Genomic DNA, 23,969 nt, shown 5'->3' with positions numbered 1-23,969 from the left:
GCTCGGCTTGGGCTCGGCTCGTTTAAGTTCGGTTCGAGCTCGCTCGTTTACTATATGAGCCGAGCTCGAGTTCAAATAAAAGCTCGTGTAACAAATAAACTTAATGAAGTTCAGCTCGTTTAGTTCAAATAGCATATTTATAGTGTAAAATAACCGAGGGCTCGGAGTTCGAATAACATATTTAAGCTCGGCTCATTTAAGTTCGGCTCGAGCTCGCTCGTTTACTATATGAGCCGAGCTCGAGCTCAATTTAAAGCTCGTGTAATTAGCGAGCCGAGCTTGAGCATGGTAAAGCTCGGCTTGTTTACCTCGAATTCCACCCTTACACCTTCACATCCAACTTTATATATAATTAACCGACTGCGAGCAAGCATACAATAGTACTACACACGTGGAGACAATTCTAACAGGCACAAAAGTACTCTGGAGTTGATTCCATACTCACACAAGGTGACTCTATAAAAGATACTTTGTGTCAGGTCGCCCAGCTAGATGACAACATAATCATATATTTCCTGTTCTAGTTTGAATCACACAAAAGGACTCTTAATTTCAAATGAAATGAAGTAGTACCAAGTAAATTGTATATTCAAGATAAAAATTGCACCTTCATGCAACAAAGTTAGAGCATTCCCAATGCATGTCAATGTTATTCATATCCATGTAGGCTCAATTTCTCCTATTTTTCACCGTTTTGGTGAAAAGCAAGATGAAGCTGTCCAATGCAAAGGTGAATATTAATTTCGGACGGGATATTTGATTCCGTCTGAATGTAAAAATCGAAAAAACGCGTCGGACGGAATGAAACGTTACGCGAGACGGAATAAAACATTATGTCCGAAAAAAAAATTGATTTTTCTTAAAAAAAACATACGAGACGGAATCCAATTTTCCATCCGAAGTTCACAATTCAGCTACTATCTCGGTTGAAGGTTTCACCATCGTTTTGACTTGGGAAAATAGTCACATTAATATTCACCTTTGCATTGGGCAAATGTTTTGAACCATAAAAAGGTGAATAGTCACATTCCCACTATATCCCACGTGCATTGGGAATGCTCTTAAGCCCACAAGATGCTAACTGGATCAATATTACCAGTGTGAAACCAAGACCGGGACTGAAATCAATTGCCATGGGGCCATAAACCATGTAACATAGTAACATAGGACCTGGAATCTCAAAGAAATTGGACATACACATTCAAGTTTAAAATTGTCAAATGAATATTGGCTTACTTTCAGTTCCACATAAATAAGAATAAACAGATAAAGAAGCATGCAGAGATAAAGAAGCATGCAGTACGTACTTTGCAAAAGGATTGGGTGGGGGCAAGGTACCTGTTGATGGTTTGGAGATGCCCTTCCACCAATCTCGTACATCTCCCAGTGTGTGTACTTCATTGTTTTCACAGGGAAAAGCCCATATCTACACCTACAATAGTTTGTTGAACTGTCACTATTCATTCGGAAGTGAAACAGGATTTGGTCATTCATAACATAACATAACATAGCATAGAAACCGATAGAATTTTGTTAATCTAATCCGTTTACCTTGCATGTTTCGGATGGGGGCCAGCTCCAACATGGTTATATCTTAAGTTAGGGTTGCTTTAGCATCCCTCATAAAACTCGTGCCAAAAGAAAAAAACAGATAAAAAAAAGCAATGAAACTAAGGTATTATCACTAACCAAACGAATATCATAATCATTAAAAGCAATATCCTATAGAATATAAGAAAATCAATTTGGATTATCAAGAAAAACATGCGTGAATTATAATTTTCAGCAACAAAAATTGGTTAATGGCAAATCCTAGTCTGTTCGGTGATCTCAAATCTGTACCTAACAAGTAGAAACTAAAGCTAAGAAACCACACAATCTCAGCTCCTGTATAATTAGAAACTGAAATAAAAAACTTGAACGTAAACATATATATCGCAAGAAAAATATGTGGAACTCATGTCAGAAAGCTTTGCTGCAATTAGGAGAGATGAAAGAAGTTTCACATTGTGAGGCCTAAAGTAATATGCCAATGACTTTATATTTATAGAGGTCCTCCAATTTTTGTTCACTCGAATACAATCAAACTTGGGCTCATATTCAGTCACAATGGCGACTAAATCTCATTCCACCAAATGGCTTTAATTCATCCACCAAGATGAATGAGAAATCAGCCCATCACCTGCAGCAAGACCAGTCCCTACTTTGTCAATTCACGTACACTTAATGCTATCAAAACCTAAACAATAAATGCTTAGGGCATCTCCAATGGGGGGTGTAAAATTACACCTCCATCTAGGCTCTACGTAGGTGCCATTAGGATTTTACACCTCTAATTGTATAGTATTGTATAGCTTATAAATATCCACACTCTATACTCTCCAATGGAAGAGTGTAAAAAAAAATAGATTTTAAACTCGGACGTCACTCCAAGTGACGTCCCTCTTTAATTTAAACTGGGACGTCACTTGGAACGTCACTTGGAGTGACGTCCGAGTTAAAAAATTACTTTAGAATTAGAAAGGGACGTTACTCCAAGTGACGTCCGAAAATTATTTCACTTAGACGTCAGTTCGAGTGTCACCCGGGTTTTTTATTAACTAATAGCGAGAGGGGGAATTCCCCACCCTCTCTATTAGCTAATACACTATTACCTACGGTATAACACCCCCATTGGAGAGAGTTTTTTTATATTTGGAGTGTAAAATTTCCACTCTATACGGTTTACACCCCCGATTAGTGTGTAAAATTTCCTCTCTATCCACTCTAATACTATATATTGGACACCTATAACACACATCTAGCTTGATTAAAAAAACTGAAGTTCACCTAATTAGGGGCAACACTTAATTAGATCTAGTCCAAACTATATATATACAAAGGTACAAGCGAGATCTATAACATGCAATGATTTCATGTCTATCTTAATTCACCGAGTCGTAATGTATCATAGTAAAAGAAAACAAGTAAGATAATAGTCCATTATTCTAAACTAGCTTCACAAGGGATTGAAAAATGAGAAGAGATCACCTGCGGAAAGTGAAGAAAAAAAAACCCCCCCTTCACAGTCAAGTACATGATGAAACCAAAAGTCTTCCCTCGCAGTCTAGGCTATTTAGCAAAACAAAGGAGAAGGGTCTAGGCCATTTAGCAAAAAAAACTTCAACATAATTTGCTTGTGCAAACAAAGGTAAAGTCATAACCCTTGGTTGCAGCAAGAGTGCACTCCTATCTAAAGGGGCAATGCAAGAACAAGTTACTATATTCTCTAACAACATATATTACACAACGATCATATTGGATATAATTATTACCTCCATGAATTAGATCATCAACCATCATCGTCCACCCAAGCACGAATGTCCAAAAGAAAATCTTCAATTTTAAAGAATCTGATTTTAGAGGGGGGATCAGACTTACCACGTAAAACAGAAAATGGTTAATGACTTCACTCTGCTTGGATGTGCGTCATATTGATACAACAATAAAGAATGAAGCATTCACCTTGATGTTCAACCAATTAGCTTAATTAAATTTCATTGGAACTCCTATGCAATGATGTACTCTAAATAGAATTTGCCCAAGAATCAACTAAATTTCATTTTTTAACATAGCAAGGATTTACTAATAACACAATAATCACGTTATACAATTGCATCAGCAAGCACAAAGCCAAATCCGAATTGTAGTTCTCAAGTTTTGATTACCATTTACTGATCTGTCAAGTGTTCGATTTCCTAAACTGAATTCATGCCCACCTAAAGCAACAACAACTTGGGGGCAGAATCCATATAAGATTTAAACAATTGTGACCCTTACAAAGGATCTAATAAACCAGGAAGTTGTTCTTAAGTACTTGGGTTAATTAAATATGTGAACATGGTTTGCAAGTGAGTTCCTTAGCAACCACTAGTTGAGTATCTCAAAAGTAGTAAGTTTTACCACTGCCAAACCCAAAACAAAAATATGTAGCAGTAATTGAAAGCTTTAAAATTATTCCATGAGCTATTGGTGGAGGATATTACTTTGAAGATACTAAAATCAAAATAGTATCAAGATACTAGATTCAAGCATATAAGCTAACAAAAAAAGGTACCTTCAAACCAAGCAAAAACGTAATAGTATCGATATACCAATCAACTGCATAGAATCAACAACGACCTTGACAGCGATATAAGCATTTTAGATATGCACTAACGGAACGACCCACTTTTGTGAAACTAAAGTTTCCATAAAAACACCAACTTTTCGATCAAAACGTTCAAATTAGGGATAACTAGGTTCAAATTTAATATCAAAATGTTAAAAAATGAGACTGATAATAAGACGATAAAATACTCACTACTTTGCAACAAGTCTGGCAAAAACTGAACCAGTATTAAGTGATGTTGATGTAGATTGTGGGAGTTTAGTTTAATGAGTTGAAGTTCATCCAAAATCTTAAGTTGGAAAAAAAAAAATGGTTGATGGCTAAAAACAAGAACTTCTAACTTCTCCTATTCATGTTCTAGACTCTAAAATGGTTGAAACAAATTGTCTAGGAAGATAGAACTAACATTGAAAACATTGAAGTTGGTTACTTGGATTAAAACATGAAATGAAAAGAGGAAGACAAAGAGATGACTTTGTTAACAAGTTTGTCATCAATCAAACTTGTTTCTAAACTTTCCTTGTCATTTCAATCAAAAGAAAACAAGTTACAACACTATTGAAATGACAAGAAAAGTTTAGAAACAACACTATAAGAAAGCTGACTTTTAGCCACGGACCAAAACCGTAGGTAAAGGGCTTTAGCACGGCTATTGGCTGTTGCAATTCAGTGGGGTTCAAACGTAATGGCCGTGGGAATAGCCGTAGCAACTACAATAGTTCTTGACCGTGGCATAAGCTATGGCAAGTGCCATTGAGAAGGACCGTGGCATAATCCGTAGCAATTATTTTTGTGAGAGATAAAAGCTGTGGCATAATCCGTAGTAAAAGTATCCTCGCCACACACATTTTTTTGCATTATCTACGGACATTGGCCGTGGCTAAAACGTTTTAGAATTAAAAAAAAATGAAAAAAAAAATATATATACTAGTTTTATCAACTTTTGCCTTTCAATCCAACTAATAATCCATCCATCCTAATAACAATATTACAAAGAAACCACATTTCCAATCAAAATTCCTTTGTCGAAAAACAGATAAAGAGATGAATATTCATACAAGTAAAAAACAAAAAAAAAGTCTGTAGCATTTATTACCACAAGCTCAATATAAGATGAATTTTCCAAATATTTTTCAATATATTTCATCACCCCGCACAAATAATAATGCTTTAGTTCACCTCGTGCATGTTTCTCCGTTACGTTTTATCATTCTCTTGCACTTGAATACTTTCGAAAATGATTTGAAGTCCTAGCTTCACAGAACTCTAGCTTTATTAATAACCTTTTCATGAGCATCCACCTGCACAAATACCTATATACAAATGAATCACAAGAAAATGATATTAAAGTCAAAATCCCATAAGTCTAAAAGTTAGAACCTAGCTAAATGGAAAAAAACTGTAGCACATAGCAAGAGCATTTCTATGTGCTATAATTAAAACTTAAATTACCATCTTACTTTGTTTCCACTAACTTGGGCTTGACATCTACTCTGCATAACTCGTTGAACTTGGGCTGCTCTACATTGCAATCAAACCAATGACACGAGGAGCACGGGGTACAACAAATACATGCCTTAGTCCTAGCTGACGAAAAAGGTTGTAAACCTGTACATACAAGTAAAGAATTACCCGATTATAGAAAGAAATGAATGACACGAAATCATACTTCCAGATAAAAAATATATAAATACTTAGTTCTGTAGTGATAAATGAAATTTTTACCTTTGTCAAAGACATCCTCTGGAACAATGTAAGGAGAGGGGTTCAGAAAAGGGGCTAGATCTATGTACATATCCAAGTCATCTCGACTAAATGTCATCTATGGACAACCCCTTACTAGAGGCCGGTTTGACAAACTCGCCGAAGTTGTGCCTGGATTTGAGACGATTCATCAGTATTTGCCAACGAATGAAAAGCAATAAGTAAGAGAAAAGATAGAGTCCGAGCTATCAATTACCTTATTGGTACCGACCCCGCTCCAAGATCACAGGCCGAAGGACTATGCTGAAAGTCTATCTTAGATTGAAGTACCAACAAGTGACTGCATTATGAACCAGTTATTTGAATAATTTTTAAAATGTAAGTAATCAAACAATATAATATAGTTCATGCATTTTTTTTAACTAAAATGCAAATTGAATGCGGAACAAAGAAACGTAATTAAAGATGTTCTACCTTCGAAGAATGAGTCCAATTACGAGTGCCTCTCCATTTCGTCCATGATCTACCACCTGGAAGCAAGCAAACATGAAACATGCATTACAGAAAAGCACGAAGGAAGTCTTTTTGTGATGTGAAACAAGGAAGGATGCGAAACTCACCGGGAAACCATTGTGCTTGTTGTTCCGCAAAATAGAAACCAAATCCGCAACTTTAACAACACGAGGAAAGGAGACTACCTTTTCAACATGGAAAATATATCCAAAGTAAGATATACAAGTACATTCAACAAATTAAGAAAGACGTAATAGATGCAGTCTGAAATGAGAGTGGATCAACCTTTTGTCTCTTGCATGCTTCCCTGGCTGTCATCTTTCGCATGTGGTATTTAGGTTGAACTCGAGCAATGGTATGCCCCTCAAGTGGGCCTGTTCTTCATATAAACCTTCGATAAAAGCATCGACAACGACCTGCTGCAGTAAAAGATATAGCACATTTTATTATGGCATTTGCTAGTAATGACTAATAAGTAACAATGGAAGATTATGTAGATTAGTCAGTATGTACTTTCGATAGAAGAACAATCATGATAAGAGGAAGTAGTTTCAAGTTATTTGTGATTTTAACCATAATGACACAAAGTGACACGTACTGTCATCCTCATTGAACCCCCAAGAAAAGAAGCAGCACCAAGTAAAGCATACCTGTAAGTTTGAACAGTTTTAGCCATATGCAAAATACTTCGGATGAAAGAAGACTGATATATAATATCTGCACTTAACTTTAACATTTCCAAATGATATAAGGGCTTATCACCCAGTGAAGTTAAAAATAAAGGAAACAAAAAGTAACTTACTAGCTACCACATTATAACCTAAAGATCTGACAGTTTCTGTGTGTAAGTAGGATGTTTGACTTTCAGTTATTGTTGATGAAGGGATAAAAACCTAGGTAAAATGTGGCTCAACTAAACCCCAATCAACAGATGGACAAACTAGATACCAGCCTAAACCAGCAGACCAAACCAGATTATACCCTGCGGCGGATATAGATTCGCCCATATTTTGGTTGCAGATTGATCATAGCATAATGTAAATGTTGAGACGCAAGCACAACGATAACGTCATGCTGGCCTAAATGGGACAAAGATCTCAGTTCCATAAAAGAAATTGAACATGTTAATGAGTGCATATCTCAATTGAGTGCACAATGATATTTATATGTCCCTTTCACATTTAATTCTATAGCCCTCTCTATCCTATCGTAAAAATAACCAACAAATTGAGTTTTGAATTAATGATTCAATAACTCTATTGCTATTCACACTGACATACTTCCAGAGTGTAAGAAACTAATATATCAATCCCATTCTAACAATTCTAAAGAATAACGGCTCACGTTCCCTCTTCAATGTTGAGGTCTTGTAAAAGTTAACCACAAACATGCCAACAAGGCGTCCATACGTTGACCCTATCATTATTCCGGGAACAAACTGACCAGCTGGAACAGCTGTACCAAATGTTACTACTGCCAAAGTATAAAACGTAACCTGGAAACAAGCCACCAGTCAACAAAATCAATCAACTCATGCACAGGAAATATGCCTCATATCAAGTAATTAGACTGACATAAGGGTAAACAGATGCATACCAAAAATGTTAGTAAGCTTTGGGCACTGTACTCGTGAAATGTTTTTGCACTAAATAGATTACGTATCGCATCATTCTGCAACAATGACATATATTCCCTCAGAAATATAGTATGAGAGAGGCAAACAGCCAAAGGCCATTAACGAAAAAATGGCAAGCAAAATGTAGTCTATAACTCTATACAAAGAATATATGAATGAAGGTTGTTAGAAACTTAAGAAGACCTTTGTATTGAAAAAGATAGTCGCCAGATCATTGCCCCATCCTTAGAACAGTAAAACTGCAAATAGCATAACAAAAAGAACCTGCTCATGTTTCATTTTGCAATGTTTTCCAGGTATGTGGAAGAAGTGTACCTTGTGTCAATAATCAAGGGAACATGGGTGCCTTTCTGGAGAAATTCTATGTTCTTGTGAAGGAAATCTCTAGCTGATTTTCATTTTGCAGAATAACCCTGTAGTCAATCCCCTTTACTCTGCATGACCAAAATAATGTCAATCACATATCTTGCAAATTTGCCTCATTCTGCAGAAGACACACAAAATATAAAAGCGTAGAAAGCAAGTTAGAATTGTAAATGAAACCATAATTACTGTTTGAAGGGAAGTTTATGAGTGCCAACCCTATCTCTCCATTTTTCCTCCAATATATAGCTGAGCTTGGACGAGATTCAGCTACATGATTGAAAAGATAGAAATGGAGGAATGTATAACAAGGATAAACAGTAAAGATTAGACAAACTACCTGCTTAAAGGCATTGCTAAGTTGCCGCTCAAGATCGTGCAACTTCTTTTTCTTCTCTAAAAACTCCTTGTCCTCCTTAACCAATGTTCTGGGACATTAGTACTGTTTATCTCAATTCCAGTTTCGCTGTTCAATACTTCATCAGCAGTCACTTGAGTTCTAGTTGAGATACAAACATGGAATTTCCACTCTCAGGAATAGTATCTTCACTTTTGGTTGCTTTGACAAAGTCTGATGTAAAGACTAGAGAATCCATACGACTCCTAGCTCTTGGCAGTGGGGGTGGCTGCACATAGCAACAGTCTACCTTGTTTAGTTAGCCTTCAACTAATCTTACTTGTTTTGTTGTGAATAAGACAATGCGGAAACAACGTTACTCACAACAAATAGATCAATTCTACGCAAAGATCAATCCTTCTCACTAGACAAGACTTCAATACCCTCCAAGCAATATCCCAACACTTCTCAATATCAAATAAACAAGCATATAAAGTAAAACAATTAATGTAAAGGAAGAACAAACCACAAGACGAGATATATCGTGGTTCGACAATTTACCTACGTCCACACTGCGAGTTCTAAACTTTACTAGATGTCCGGAGTAACAGATTACAAGTCTCTCAATTCACTCACAAAGAATGAACACTTAACTCACAAAGAATTGCTCACTTACAATCTCTTTTTTTCTTGGTTTTGGTTAAGTTAGGCTTCTACAGAAAAAACCTATATTTATACTATTTCAGAAAACTTCCGAAATAAGTCAAATTCGTGCTGAAATACGGTGGAGCGCGACTCGCGCCCTTGTCTAGGCAAGAGGGAGCACAAGGTGCGCTGAAGACTCTGGATGTCGACCAAGGCATGAGCGCGACTCGCGCCCTTGTCAAGGCAAGAGGGAGCGTAGGGTGCGCTCTATATGAGAAAAGCAAAAAATCACCCTTTTTCTCTACATTCTCTACCTCGGTGAGGTTTTAACACATAAAATTGAGCCGAACACATCCAGCAAGAACACATTTAATAGGAACACATCCAGCAAGGAAGACTCGCAGTCAACTGCCCCGAAGGGCATACCCACAAATGGCTCATTCAAGCATGTAGGATTTGGAGCAAGTCCAAACAGTGTTGGAACTTAACTCCGGTGACAACCTTTATCAACATATCAGCAGGATTGTTATGGGTGTCCACATTCTCAAGTGCTACATCACCATCCTCAATGACATCCCGTATAAAGTGATAACGAACATCAATATGCTTGGTCCGAGCATGATGAACCTGGTTCTTCACCAAATGAATAGCACTCTGACTATCATAATACAAAGCAACACTGTTCTGCTCAATACCCATATACTCGAAGCCGACTATCATAATACAAAGCAACACTATTATCCAGAAGACCTCGAAGCCATAATGCCTCTTTCACTACCTCTGCCACTGCCATATACTCTGCCTCAGTAGTAGATAGAGCAACTGTAGCCTATAGCATAGACCTCCAACTAACTGGTGCACCATGCATCATAAACACATAACCAGTAGTCGATCGTCATCTATCTAGATCACTTGCATAATCTGAATCCACATACCCACTGACATAATAAGTGCCTCCACCATAAACTAATCCCACATCCAAGGTACCCTTCAAGTACCATTTCACTGCCTCCCAATGCTGCTTCCCAGGATTTGCCATATACCTGCTTACAACACTAACTGTCTGTGAAATGTCTGGGCATGTGCACACCATAGTATACATCAAACTGCCCATGACACTTGCATAAGGAACATTAGCCATATGCTTTTGTTCCTCCACCAAACTAGGAGAGAAATTAGCTGAAAGCCTGAAATGTCCAGCTAAAGGTGTGGAAACCGACTTTGCATTCTCCATACCAAATCGAGAAATTACTTTCTGAAGGTATTTCTTCTGAGATACAACTATCCGTTGCTTCTTCCTATCTCTGTCAATCTCCATGTCCAGTATCTTCTTGGCTCCACCTAAGTATTTCATCTCAAACTTAGAGCTAAGTTGAGATTTCAACTTGTCTATCTCCACCATGCTTTTGGAAGCAATAAGCATGTCATCCACATAAAGTAGGAGATAGATGAAGTCATTACTATGAAGTCTACGAAAGTAAACACAACAGTCATACTTACTTCGGGTGTACTCATGTTGCATCATGAATGCGTCAAAGTGCTTGTACCATTGCTTGAGCGATTTCTTTAACCCATATAGTGACCGATTCAATTTGCATATATGATCTTCTTTCTCAGCAATAACAAACCCTTCAGGTTGTCTCATATAGATCTCTTCCTCCAAGTCCCTATGCAAGAAATCAGTTTTCACATCAAGTTGCTCTAACTCCAAGTCGAAGTGAGCAACTAAACTCAATAACACACGAATAGAAGTATGTTTGGCCACCGGGGAAAATACCTCATTGTAGTCGACTCCTTCCTTCTGGGAGAAACCCTTTGCTACTACTCTTGCCTTGTACCCAGTACTGTCGGACTCAGGAAGGACCTCTTTCTTTCTGAACACCCATTTACTGCCGATAGTCCTTTTTCCCTTTGGCAATAAAACTAGGTCCCATGTGTAATTTTTATCAAGAGACTCTATCTCTTCTTGCATAGCAACCAACCAATCTCTGTAATGAGCATCTCTAACAGCTTCTTTGAAACTATCTGGCTCATCATCTTCGATATTCAGTGCATATGCCACTAAATCCACCTGACCATATAGTGTTTCACCGGCTTCTCGTGCCCATACTTGTGCACTTCTTTAATTTGTCTCTTTGGCCTAGGGTCAGCCAATACAAGTTACAGATGCTCTTGCTCTTCTTCCTGTTGATGTGTGGTTCCATGATTTGGTATCTCATCATGAACCAACCAGTCATCTGTTGCATTAGACAACTCAAGCTCAGTGGCTTGAACTTTTATAGACTCACCATTCTGCCCAGCTTTTTCCGGCTTACTGAAAGATAACACGGAAGTCTCATCAAAGGTAACATCTCTGCTGACCAGGAACTTGTGGTCTTCTAGACACCACAATCTGTATCATTTTACCCCATTTGTGAAGCCTAAGAATATGGCTTTCTTAGCTCTAGGATCTAGTTTGCTCTCCCTCGATCACATGGTAGTAAGCAGTCGATCCAAATACTCACAAAATACTATAATCAGTTGGGTTACCTGACCACACCTCATAAGGTGTCTTGCAATCTATAGCAGGAACTGGTGACCTATTATACAGGTAACACGCCATGGACACTACATCTGCCCAATACTCTTTGCCTAGACTGGCATTAGACAACAAACATCTCGCTATTTCAAGCAAGGTTCTATTCATCCTCTCTGCCATTCCATTCTGCTGTGGCGTGCCCCTGATTGTCTAGTGTCTGACAATTCCCTATTGCCCACAAAACTCTTGGAAAGGCCCATAGGTATATTTAGTACCATTATCAGACCGTAGTGTCTTTACCTTCCTATCTGTGTGATTCTCAACCCTTGCCTTCCACTTCTTAAATGTCTCAAACACTTCATCTTTTGTTTTCATCATATACATCCACACATAGTGGGTATGATCATCAATGAATGAGACATAATAGCGCTTACCTTCTTTTGAAGCCACTCTGGAGGGTCCCCAAACATCCGTATGCACATAGTCAAGGATGCATATTGTCGTGTGCTTGCTTGACTTGAACTTGACTCTGCACTGCTTTCCATAGACGCAATGCTCACAGAACCCCATACTTGGCTTCTTCAAGTCCTTCAAGAACCCTCGCTTGTACAACTCAGACAAACCCTTTTCACTTATATGCCCTAGTCGCATATGCCACATCTTAGTGCACTCAGAATCATTACTACATGCAACCACTGCTACATCACCTATTACCGTACTACCCATCAAAGTATACAAGGTTCCATGTCTTTGACCCTTCATAACAGTTAAAGAGTCACTGACAATCTTTAGGACTCCACCTTCGCCCACAAACTTGTGGCCTTTGGAATCCAAGGTACCAAGAGAAATAAGGTTTTTCTTTAGCTCAGGAACATGCCTCACATCAGTTAAAGTCCTCACTATACCATCATGCATCTTGACCCGTATATTTCCAATTCCTACCATTTTACAAGCAACGTCATTACCCATCAAAACGGAACCACCATTAATACTCTCATAAGAAGTAAACCACTTTCTATTCGGTCAGATATGGTAGGAACATCCAGAATCAAGAATCCACCTTTTGGCCATATAGCCTTGTGTGGACACACAGAGGCTCAATTCGTCCCCTTCAGAGCCTGAAGCATAACTTGCCTCAATTTTTGCCTTACCTTTCTTCTTGCCATCTCTCTTGTTCTCTTTCTTCGGGTGAGAATAATTACTTGCGTAATGTTCATTTTCATCGCAATTGTAGCACTTCACATGTGTCAAAGGCTTCTTTGACTTGGATCTAGACTTCTCATTGCCACTAGCCCCTGACCTATATCAATGCTATTCTCTACACGTGCCTTCTTCATCAACTCATAAGAAAGAAGAGCACTCTGAACTTCGTCAAGATCAATGTCTTCTCTGTTCATAAATATAGTCATTCGATGCTCATAGCTTTATGGCAAGGAGAATATTAAACATGACGCTTGATCCTCATCATCCATCTTCATGCCCACATTCAAATAATCTGCTAGGTGTCGATGGAACTCACTAACGTGCTCTTGCATCGTTGAACCATCCACCATCATGTACGGATAAAGACGCTTCTTAAGGTACATCTTGTTCATCATGCTCTTGGTCATATACCTAGACTCTAGTTTGAGCCAAATACCGGCAGCGGTATTTTCTCCCATCACACTATACATGACCTCATTAGCAAGACATAACCGGATTGATGAACAAGCCTGAAGATCGAACTCTTCCCAATCATCATTACTCATACTCGCCGCCTTAGATTTAATCCCCTTTAAAGCCTTGTGCAAACCTTGTTGGATGAGGATGTCCTTTACTTGGACTTGCCAAATCCCAAAGTTATTCTTCCCATTAAACTTTTCTACTTCAAACCTTGCGTTTGACATCTTGGGAGACATCTTTCAAGTTACACACAATAACCCAAAAAACAATTTCACTTCGGAATTTAATCGAACACCTTGTCTACACAAATTTCGAGCACTAAACTCAAAATCTTAGGTCGTAAACCTACGCTCTGATACCAATTGTTGTAAATAGGATAATGCAGAAACAACATTACCCATAACAAATAGATCAATCCTACACAAAGATCAATCCTTCTCACTAGACAAGACTTCAACACCCTTCAACCAATATCCCAATACTTCTCAATATGAAATAAACAAGCATATTAATGTAAAGGAAGAACAAGCCACAAGACGAGATATATCGTGGTTTGGCAATTTGCCTACGTCCACACTGCGAGTTCTAAGTTTTACTAGATGTCCGGAGTAACAGATTACAAGTCTCTCAATTCACTCACAAAGAATGAACACTCAACTCACAAAGAATTGCTCACTTATAATCTCTCTTTTCTTGGTTTTGGTTAAGTTAGGTTTCTACAGAAAAAATCTATATTTATACTATTTCAGAAAACTTTTGAAATAAGTCAAATTCGTGCTGAAATACGATGGAGTGTGATCCGTGCCCTTGTCAAGGCAAGAGGGAGTGCAAGGTGCGCTGAAGACTCTGGATGTCGACCAAGGCATGAGCACGACCCGCGCCCTTGTCAAGGTAAGAAGGAGCGCAGGGTGTGCCCTATATGAGAAAAGCAAAAAATCACCCTTTTTCTCTACATGTTCAAACTTCAAAGTAAATGACATGAACACTTCAATACAATAAAAATGAAAAGAAGCTGGATGGTTTAGTCAGCTGCTATTCAAGCTAAAATTTCTGGATTAGACCAGTCACTAGTATAAAAAAGGGTTTTTGTGACTGTTTTAAAATATTATTTGTGACTGTTATGTTCGAAACGGTTACAAATGGCAGAAAAGGATTTTTGTGATTGTTTCTAGATGGTCTTTTGTCACCAGCATAGTGAAAAACGTGACAAGTAGTTTTTTTTGTTTTCCACTAACGCACAATTGTATACCCAGCCATTATTTGTCACTGCCTAACCAAATTAGTAACAATTGGTCTTCACAGGCTCACGACCAAGGCCCATGAAAATTAGTCAAGTTGCTTCCCCACGATCACCACTCTCTCAAAACTCTCTCCAAAAGAAACAGGCATCTCAGTATCTATCTCAAACTTTAATTTGACCTCGTAGAGGATGTTCGATCATTCTCTCTCTCATTCTTAGTATGCCTCAATTCGTTAATAAGTCTTTTGTTTTCTAATCCCGAATCAAAGAAGCAGCATCTTTCGATTTCCGTGAAGGGGTTTGATGGTAAGTTACTTAAGATGATTTTGCTTTCTAGGTTTCTTTAAATTGTGAATTGAAAACTGATCTTGGTTATTTTTTCTATGAAATGGATTGCTTTTGGTTATGCACTGAAAAGTTAATTTACTGTTTTGAGATTTTTGAACTGATGAGGTGAAAACACAACGCATTTAAGGAGAAATTTGAGTAGAAATACGTACGTCTCACTACTTCGATGTAGTAAGATATTTTTTGTTTTCTTTTGCTTCTCTGGATTTAACCTGTTTCTAATGCTCACAATCTATCTACGCAAAGTTAATTATTGCTGATAGTTATTATAAGTTCTCAGGCTTATTTCGATGTTGATGAATTCTTTGCTCATAATAGTTAATCAGTAACTTGATTTCTAAATTAAAATTTATTCAATTTCTTTTCCACTATTCACAATAGTTCATCAGTAACTTGATTCAGGGATAAATTTTTTTATGTAGATCAGATGAGGTTTTTTTTTGGAACAATAGTGTATACTTGAGAAGAATGTAAAGATGGGGGACAAGATCGAAAGGGATAAGAGAAGTGTCTCATTTAAAGGTGAGCCCTTTATTCTGTTCATCCTCATTTGTGTGTCGCTGCTCTAACTTCGAGATGGAGGATGAGAAAAAGGTAAGAGAGCTGTCAAGTTGATTGCTTTGTATCGACCAATCGAACCAGGTTAGTTATTCTAGGGATTTTTTTCCCTTTTAATTTGCTAGCTCTAACTCAAGGTGTATGTGTATGTGTATGTGTTTGTAAATTTGAGGATTTTGGTCATTTTATCTTTTCTTTATTTAAGTTCAACAATTATATTTCCCCAGTTGCTGCTGAGTGTTCCGAGTATATGTATATATGTCAATATTACTTGTCTGCTAATGTAGAATACTCTCTTCAGCTTCTTGAGAAAGCACTCAATGAATCTGAGGACTTGGATTCTGCCATCAAGAGTTTGAATGAACTTCGTCTAGGTTCTGTTGAGAGAGACTCAACATCTGCTGCAGTCAATACTAATCTACCAACACAAGGTACAGAAAGGATCCATGCAAGTTGGTCTAACTAACTGTGTTATATATTTTATTCCCTTTTTAATGTAAGCTAGTCTGGTTGCTAAGCGACATAGTTTTAAATCTGGATATTCAAGCCACTATTCTCTAAAAGTTTTCTATTTTGGATTTTGTCAGTAACTTCTGGTTATATATTGTGAAAATTGTCCATCTTTAAAACCTCACAAGTGAATAAGCCTTGACTTCCTTGGCTATTTAGTCCAGGACCCACCAACAATTTCAAGATGAAGGAAATTAGGATGGCGCTCATTAAACAAAAAAATAGGGATTGAAATAGTCCCCAATAGTTTACATGTGGGCTTTCCTCTTGGTTATACCGTATATTTATTTAAAGAATATTACTATCCTTTGCTTTGTATGAAGACTCGTACCTTTTGATTTATGGAATTAATGGTTACTGATAGTGATAATAAAAAAGAGTTTTTCATCCTTCAAAAAAGAGAGAAGAGACGTGAGTATGAATTATCATGCTGAAATTGTTTCTTTTATTCTTGAGGGGGAAAATAAGAAAAACCATTATCTTATGTGAAGGGAAACATAAGGCCATTAGCTCACAATATGCCATGGTAAATTGCACTTTCAATAAGCAAAACCTTGTTAAGTAGGCTACTCTAAAGTAGATTCTCTCTTGATTATTCTTTGCTTATTTGAGAATCGCAACCCTCATGGTGCGACATCTGCAGGTATAGAATATAATGGAGAAAATGTTGTACCTTCTGAAGATTTACGAGTCAACAATCTCCCAAAAAATGGTGCGGAGTGGGTTCAACGTTTGTGAATGAAATGACAAGCGCCTTTAACATAGATGATGCAAAAGCCCGTGCCTCAAGGGTGCTGGAGATTTTGGAGAAGTCTATCGGACCAGTCGGTGGTCTTTGCGGGTGACGATTTGCACAAGGTGAGGACTAATTGTTGACATTGTGATCCCAACTTTAAATACAAATGCAGTAGATGGTGGTTTAGTTTTAGAGCATCTTGAACTTATGATCTCTTTCTTTCTGCTAGGAAAATATGATGCTAAAGAAACAAATGGATCGAAGATCTGATTCACGAAAACTACATTCTCAAACATGGGACTAAACTTGTACCAGTTCAGAATTTTAGTGTGTAGTGTTGGTGATATTGTGTTGTGAATAGAACAATGCGGAAACAACGTTATCCACAACATGTTGTCTTTTAATTTTCAACTATAGTATGGACTATAGATATCTCTGAATTGATTCAATCTTTCAGGTTAGGGAACAAGGTATTTGGTAGGAAGAAGAAGGGCATGTGCGTGTGGCCGGTGTCTTGTTGAAGGTATATTTTCTTTAACATTTTCTTAGTTCACTGAAATTATTCGTTGTTTTCTCTATATTTTGAAATTCGCACTTGTTAATCTATTTGATTCAAACAAGAATCTTATAAAATGGTTCAAGGTATTGCCTTGTAATTTCTACACTATAGACGTTTTGATTTGTGCTCACTAATTGTTTTACTTATAGGAGGGATTGAATATCATAAGCGAGTTGTGGAGGGAGCTATACTAAGGGTAGTCGTGGGGTACTCCGGAGTATTGTAGTCATGTTAGATGTGTACTACACTAAGAAGCAAGAATACGAGTTTGTTGGCTTCATCCAAGAACGTGTTAAAGACTATGCTCAAAACGAACGATAAGTGTGTTTAAAGTCATGTGACGACTCTGGTGGGCTAGGATGATTTTTTTTTTTTAACTTTTGGGATGTTTCATTTTGATTTTTATTTAAACACATGTAACAATTATCTAAGTCTTGTTTGGATTTGATTGGTTCAATGGAATTAGTGTTTGTGAATGATATTTGGAAATTTAATTGATTATATTTTTTAAGATTTTTTAAAAGGTATATAGGCATTCGGTAGAGATATGGAGTGCAGAACCAATTCAGTGAATTTTTGTATTTTTTTTTGTAAAAAATTTAACCATTTGTCACGGTTTTGTGAAAATAGCTATATAAGGGTTACTTTTGATGACTGTTATGGATAACGTTTATCACTACTAAGTAAAAATCGTCACTAAAAGGTGGTTATATTATGACTGTTTTCAACTTTTTTGTGACTGTTCTTCAAAGAGTATTTGTTACGGTTTTGGTAAAAAAAAAATGACCCCATTTGGTTACGGTTTTGGAAAAAAAAACAGTGATAAAAGACTTTTTGTCACTCTTTTTAACAGTGATATAAAGCCTTTTTTGTTGTAGTGAGTTCATTGACGGCCTCACCATAGTCTTGGATAAATCAACCAAGGAAAACATATTACTATAAGAAAGTCTTTCGTAACTGAGTAACTGACATGAGCCAATTCTTGAACATCTAACTAACATAAAAGAAATAGAACCAAAATTCGTGAAAGGAAACAACATTTGGTACTTTTCCCATGTATGGATCAACAATATCAAAACGTTTGCATAAAAGGGGTGACGGTCTCCACTGATATTCGTCCCGCTTAGGATACATCTTGCTCCGTATCTGTTCCTCAACTTTAGAAACTTTTGCTTCCTACATACAATCATTTTTGATAAAAAGTGAATGAAGATCCAAAGTCCGGACTTGCAAATCTTTGTAAAATGTACACCTATAGCAAAATACCTACCTCTAGACCACTAGAAGTGAATTGCAGACTTGTAGATGCTGACATCTTCGCCAACTGCTGGCTAGGAAATAATACATTTGATGAATCCTACTTTCCTTTCTCAATTGCCTCAGCTGTAGCCTCAAAGTCCAGTCTCTCACGTGCACGAGTAGATTTTGACATCTTACTATTTCCTCCAGACTCGGTAGAGTGAAATCCTCCTTGGTACTTCTCCTTAAGAAACTGCTCAAACCTTTCTTGCTTTGTAGGATCAGCTTTGAAAGGTTTTACACGTTTTGGAGTATCATTTTATACATATGCCATGGGGAAAATTAGAAAGTGTTAAATCCCAAATTCAACTTTCTAGAAGAATAAACCCACAGAGAACGTATCTAAAAAATATGGTGATTGCATCCGAGCAAACAGTGGAATTGAACCTGCCCACAAAGTTACTACTTTAAGGTAAATTTCAAAGGAAAAACAAACAGAAGAGATGCGCCACTCACAAGTGATGAAGTGACTGGCCTACAGAAAATTCTCATCTCCACATCACGGACTAGTTGGAATTTTGTGGATTCCAAGAAGAACCTCTAGAAAACTCAAACCTCTTGAGCTACGAACAATTCTCACCTTCAAGAAACTATCAAGAGATTCAGTGTTCGTTGGAAGAAAAAAAATGGATAAGTATCAAAGTAACACAGCTATAGGTAATAACTTACCAAACACTTGAATTGCATACACTATCTTATTCAACTCGGGAACTAAATCTGCATATTCTTGTGCTTCAAGGGACAGGTGAGGTTTCCCTCACTTTATAACCTGCAAAAACCAATCAGTTCCGCCTTTTCCCTCCTCCTTATTATCTGGGCTTGGGACTAGCAACACAAATATCTAGTTTGCGTTGGCGGAGCTAAAAAGGGGTTAGATTAGTACAGTGAATCCCGCCACCTGAAAAAGTAAACAAACAACCACACAATTGCAAGTACCGCATATAGCACAACCAAAATATCTATAAAACAAGCTCATCCAACATATAACACAACCACAATATCCATAAAACAAAATAACACATCGGAAGTATCCATAACAAAACAACATATCCAAAAAGCAAAGTAACACGTCCAAAATCCTGACTTGACTAATACAAAATAAAATACTTCCAAGTCCAAGATGAAAATGACACTATGTGTCTACTAAAAGAGGAGAAATAGCCTTTAACAACAAGAATTTTCCATCCCCCAAGTTTTAGGGGAGAAACTACAGAAATTCCTTAGGCCAAATAACATATCTTTAGTTAAAAGTTCAAAACTTGACTATTAAGGGTCATACGTATTTGTAAAGTGATTATATATAAAGTGTATCCTTAGTCATATTGATACATCATCGTTTCATTATCTATATGATTTTAGAATCAATTTTTTTTTTATGTTTTCCATTGAATAGGATAAGATTTGAAAATCAACGTTCCCCTTTGAACTCTAACATGACCTTTAATTTGAGGAATAAAAAACTCAAAGTATAAATTTGAAGCATCACAACAATGATGTTGTCGGAGTTGGAGGTCATGGTATGAATTTATACTTTGCTCATTTTTTTTTATTCCTCAAATTAAAATCTCCAAGTACATATATATACAAGTGAAACATTGACTAAGCATCTAAGAAAAAAACATATAAAATAAAGACTTGCTGCCAAACTTTGTCGTTGGGGTGTACCACTTTTTTTAAGTGTGGCATTTCTACGTACATATCACCCCGATCAACTTCTTCCACCGACACACCTTGTTCCTTTGCAATTTTACGGCGATAAACTTGTGCTGGTGTCCTCCCCCCACAGTTTGGTTCAATTTGCATTGCACGGTTCTGAACATTTCTCGCACGTAATGGCTACATAAAATACACAAATTAAGTTACAGTTTGCTTTGCATCTTATAAGCTAGTAAGGACAGGGCATATCGTATAGTATATCGTTAGAACCCAGTACCTTAAATTCATTTAAATGACAATGATTCACAAAAGCTTTCCAATCCTCCAAAGGGATTTCATCTGGTGCCTTCATTTTCACAATTTCTGGATCCTTACCAGCAACATATTTCTTTTTCAGTTCACCCTTGTGGCTCCTCCAAGCGGCCATGACTTTATCCCGAACATACTTACAGTCTACCCCCTTGTCTTCGTCACCATTAACAAATACAAAAGTGTCATTCAAGCTTTTAATGATGTTGTTATAGTGAGTTCCTTTACTAAGTTTCATCATAGTTGGCCAATCCTTATAGAAGCATGGGATCTCACGGTCCGTAAGGCGAGCAGCTTCACTAGATAATCTATTGACAAATTCTTCAGGAAAATCAGGCTGGTTATAGATATTTAGCCAAAGTTAAATTCTCTACCCTTCTTCCAAATGATCGAATATAGGTAGAGTAGGACCCACCTGATAATGCAAAAACTGATGATGTTATACAAGGATGAAATGGAAATAATTAACTTAATCAGATAATCATGAATTATGAACTAATTACCAGTGTTAGTGTTGGGGGAGTCCTCTAGTGGGTGAGCTGGATCTGGGGATGTGCTACTAGCCATAGTACAGAGCAACAACTAAACTTTGCAAATTAAACAAGCACTTGCAAATTAATGATCAATACAATAAGGATTAACATACAAATAACAAAAAATGAATTCATAAATTAGTTAAAATGTGAAACACTAATTTAAAAACTTGAACCCTTTGATAAGTGCTCAAAAAGTGCAATTTAACCCTCGATTATGCCTCTTGTTTAGCCATCTTAGTGGACTAATAGTGTTTGTAAGTTATGTTTTATGATTCCACAGGTGAAAAAGAGAGTTTTGTGGAATATTAGAGAAAAAAGTGTAAAACGGAGCAATTTGGAGCATTAAGGATCACATGGGAAGCCCGTGGACAATCATGGAGAAGGCCAAGGAATTGAAGCTATTAAAGATGCAACTTGGACCTATTTTAAAGTCTATTTGGAAGCCCAAGGCCAAAGGATTCGTTGCTTGGACTAAAGCTCGCAAAAGAGAATAGAAGGATAGAGCAGAAGAGACAAAATAGACTTCTGCATCTGGGACGCATGGATCGAGCGTCCAGATGCATTGCATGCGTCTGAGACGCATGAATCGAAAACGAAGCCAATTCCTTCTCAGTTTTGGAGATGAAGTTGAACTCTGAAAGAAGTCTATTTGTATTAGGAAACAAATGACGGTTTGGAATGCTTCTAGAACTCATTGTAACCCCTATAAATAGAGGACCTAAGTGCCTCATGTAATTTGCCAATTCACTTATACTCTTGTCTCCAGAACTTGAGGCAGAGAGAGATTAATAATAAAAGATTTGGTTTTAACTAGTTGAGTCTTAATAAATTAGTCTTTATAGTCTTATGTTCTTCGACTCTTCTTCTTCTCGTTCTTCGTGTTCTTCCTTCTTTATGGAAAGCTAATCTTCTCCTTCAAGGGAGGAGATGAAGCCGATGCTTAAGGTTTTATGATTCTTCTGGTTCATGGTGTTCTTTAATCAGGTTAGTTCTTTATGTTTTTAGTTATTAGTTCCATTGCCCACACCAGGGGATGGAAGTATAGAATAGGGTTTATGTTTTGCAAATCATGCTAGTGTTCTTTACTTTTCTTATAGTAGTATAGTTCTTTAGAGTTAGGGAAGTATTCTTTGTGTTGCTTTAGGGGTAGCTCAGGGAGTGGTTGCCTAGGGGAAGTATTCTTTGTGTTTGCCTTAAGTGGTGATTCATTGAATGGCTGCCCTATTAGGAAATACTCCTTGATGTTGCTCTCGGTAATACATTGAATAGCTGCCCGAGCTTACATAAAAGGAAAGAAGATATTAATAGCATAAACATAAGAACAACCTTAAGTAGAGTTAATTGTTAACGATGTTTCGTCTAAGAGGGCATCGGCACTCGCTCGATTGCCTAATTGTAGTCTACTTGTAAGAACAACCATGAAGCAAGAGGGCATTGGTGGATTCTAATATCTTGAATTCCCCCTCTTATAAATTCTCAATAGTTTAGTTTAGCATTAGAATCTAAAATCTCTACAATCATAGTTTTTAATCCCTTAAACCCCCTTTCCAGTCCTGTCCTTCTCATAACATACACTTAAAAGTGGAACGATACCCTACTCATTCTTTACTTATTGAGGGATAATTAGGTTTTGATACGCTTCTATTTTGTTCAACGACCATCATCTATCTACATCATCCATATACCATCTCATCTACACATTTGACAAAAGGAAGCTTGTCACCCTCCATGATGTATCTACAAATAAACAAGAATCACACAAGTTCAAACTATATATATACAAGATAAATAGCATGATCCATTCATGAATACACCTATCCCAAGCCCTCATCTCAAGCAAAAATGTCTGACCAAATTAACAAAATCTCTAAACATGAATTATTTTACTGGACATAAATCTATATTTAAAACCTAAGCAATAATTGTAATGAAAAAGAAAAATATTTGTAAATGATAAAGCAAAGGAGACAATAACAAAACAAATTAAAGATCAATGTAAATCCATTTTTTTAAAAGGAATATGTGTGCAATATATATGCTCCAACTAAGAAAACTAAAACTCAGCCATCCAGGGAGGTCACATTGATTGAAAACAAATATATATTAAGAGAGCATATCCAAATGAGCTATACTAAAATTAAATAAATCTATTTTACATAGTTGTTTTATTCACACATACAACCAATAACAAAATACATTTAATAATTTGGCAACTCACCTTTGTAGTAAGTAAAACGCCTAGAAGAGAACCCTATGAGCACTGAGGCGTCACCTTCTTGAGCTGAAAAAAGCATAACAAATAAATATGTTTCTAGCAATATATTTCAAAGCAACAAAGAATCTGTATTTTAATAGTTATATATTATGACTATACAGTTCAAAGTTCAAACCAAAAAAGTAAGTGGCAAACCAAGCAAAATTTGTGTTTTGGCACATACATGACGACAATACAAACACAATAAAAATATTGTCGATACTCCCAATTTCAAAAACACACAAATTAAACCTCGAATTGAATTCATAGTGAAACTTATCCCCTCAAACCCAGCAAATAATGTTTTGTAAAGCATATACAACTATTAAAAATTGATTTTTCCAAAATAGAAAAATAATAAAATTAAAGGACAATAGGTTAAAACCAAAGAGAAAGAAGCAACAGAGCAATTAGGAGATGAAAAACAATGAAACCA

General features: G+C 36.8%; 2 pseudogenes across 2 annotated transcripts; one reads left to right on the top strand and one right to left on the bottom strand.

The window, feature by feature from the left end:
• Positions 1 to 5,154: 5,154 nt before the first annotated feature.
• LOC147486093 (chloride channel protein CLC-d-like) lies at positions 5,155 to 8,962 on the bottom strand (annotated as a pseudogene). The gene is made up of 13 exons (XR_015202752.1): positions 8,883 to 8,962; positions 8,707 to 8,794; positions 8,187 to 8,242; positions 7,964 to 8,038; positions 7,712 to 7,862; positions 6,881 to 7,017; positions 6,653 to 6,786; positions 6,475 to 6,552; positions 6,329 to 6,384; positions 6,111 to 6,194; positions 5,876 to 6,025; positions 5,611 to 5,758; positions 5,155 to 5,463 (listed from the first exon to the last, which is right to left on the bottom strand). The product of XR_015202752.1 is annotated as a chloride channel protein CLC-d-like (transcript).
• A 6,630-nt stretch (positions 8,963 to 15,592) lies between these two features.
• LOC147486092 (uncharacterized) lies at positions 15,593 to 17,029 on the top strand (annotated as a pseudogene). Its single transcript, XR_015202751.1, has 4 exons — positions 15,593 to 15,638; positions 15,745 to 15,758; positions 15,976 to 16,105; positions 16,828 to 17,029. The product of XR_015202751.1 is annotated as an uncharacterized LOC147486092 (transcript).
• Positions 17,030 to 23,969: the final 6,940 nt, after the last annotated feature.

This window comes from Coptis chinensis, chromosome 7 (genome assembly GCF_015680905.1).
Source record: "Coptis chinensis isolate HL-2020 chromosome 7, ASM1568090v1, whole genome shotgun sequence".
In the NCBI taxonomy this organism is placed as follows: Eukaryota; Viridiplantae; Streptophyta; class Magnoliopsida; order Ranunculales; family Ranunculaceae; genus Coptis; species Coptis chinensis.
Note: the sequence above shows the minus strand (reverse complement) of the source record. Positions and strands in the feature narration are given on the sequence as shown.